This window comes from Adiantum capillus-veneris, chromosome 26 (genome assembly GCF_014529385.1).
Source record: "Adiantum capillus-veneris isolate H3 chromosome 26, ASM1452938v2, whole genome shotgun sequence".
Lineage (NCBI taxonomy): Eukaryota > Viridiplantae > Streptophyta > Polypodiopsida > Polypodiales > Pteridaceae > Adiantum > Adiantum capillus-veneris.
The window spans coordinates 13717501-13719086 of record NC_140956.1 but is presented as its reverse complement, the minus strand read 5'-3'; positions in this window follow the sequence as shown (position 1 = coordinate 13719086).

Genomic DNA, 1586 nt, shown 5'->3' with positions numbered 1-1586 from the left:
ATGGTGTATTATAGATTCACTATACTCGGGTCCTTCACTCAAAAATATGTAGAATAGCACATGAGTTCAACAGAAGGGGGTAATTTCTCTCATGAACTTATAGAAAATATACATACATAAGGGTGTTTTGAATTGAAAAATTAAAAATTTTGATATATAAGGGATCTTTTTATTGAGAAAAGTGGCACATAAGGGGTCTCTCTATACCTCAAAAACTGTAGACTAGGGGGTTTTAAAAATACCTCTTGAAGGCACGTGCTATACAAGGCCTTTATATAGTGACCCTTTCCCACCCCACCCCCCAAATCACTACAAACGGAAGAACAAAAGGTTAAGAAAACCACATCATCGATCTTAATGGGAGGAGTATTAGCAATTAAATCTTTCAAGTCTTATACATGTGGAAGAACTGGACATCTTTTAAAGGATTGCTTCTGCAACAATGCTTGCACTCATTGTTGCACTATTTGTGGCAAGTAAGGACAACCTCAACGAATGTTTTTGCAAAGACAACTCCAAAGGGGGAAGCAACAATAGCAACATCACCACCAACCATCAAAGTAGGATACCCATGAATAGAAGACAAAGAGGATTATCTCACCATGTAGCAAGTGAAGTCCAACACGAAGATCAAGAATCAATGTCACATAGTATATATTAACTATGAACAAGTTAACTAAATCCCCCAGAGATACTTTAGAGAAAGCACCTAGTTAGTAGCGGTACAAAAGCCAGCCCTATTTCCAATCTTCTTGATAGGAGCTAGATAAACTATGTATGAATATGCCCATCAATTTTTCTCAGACAAAAAAATGAAGATCATGTACTCTTAACACTATGTTGGTAATCTAGATTTGTACTATGTAGAACTCCTTCTCTGACATAGGTAGGATTTCATAACCACTTTTAATCCAAATAGTGAATCAATTAATCTCAAATCTATCAAATTTTCAAATCCATAGGTAGAATCTAAACTCATTTTAACCAAGCCAAGATTGTCTTAAGGTTGGTACATTCCCCACATAGCAATAGTCCAAAACTGATAGGTTGGTCACACATTACGTAACCATCACACATTACGTCAAGCTATGAAAAAACCAAAATCACTCAAGGATACTATAGAAAGGGAACCTACTTCATATTGGTGCAAAAGATAGCCCCATTTTCAATCCTCTTGATATACCCATCAACTTTAGTCAAACCATAAAAAATAGCTTATGGTACTATTAACATAAAATTGGTAATCTAGCAAGACATAAAAGTGTCTCAATACTCAATACTCTTGCTTTACTTGAATGTTTTTGAGAGTAGACACTTGAGCTTGAATCTAAGACACCACGTTTTATACTAAAAATAAATAACATTTATAAATCTTGATTATTTGGCCATGATAAGAGTCCAAATTAAAGTCAATGTATTGTTTCATTTTACCGAAAACATCAAATTTTCTAGTCCAATCCCATTGTGTAGAGAATAGGGTATCTATTAAGCTATCATTGATGTATCTTTGACTACAATCACCTTTTCCACTAATCATGCATCTTCTTGATACATTTTTGTCCTTGAAATCCATTTAAATATAGAAG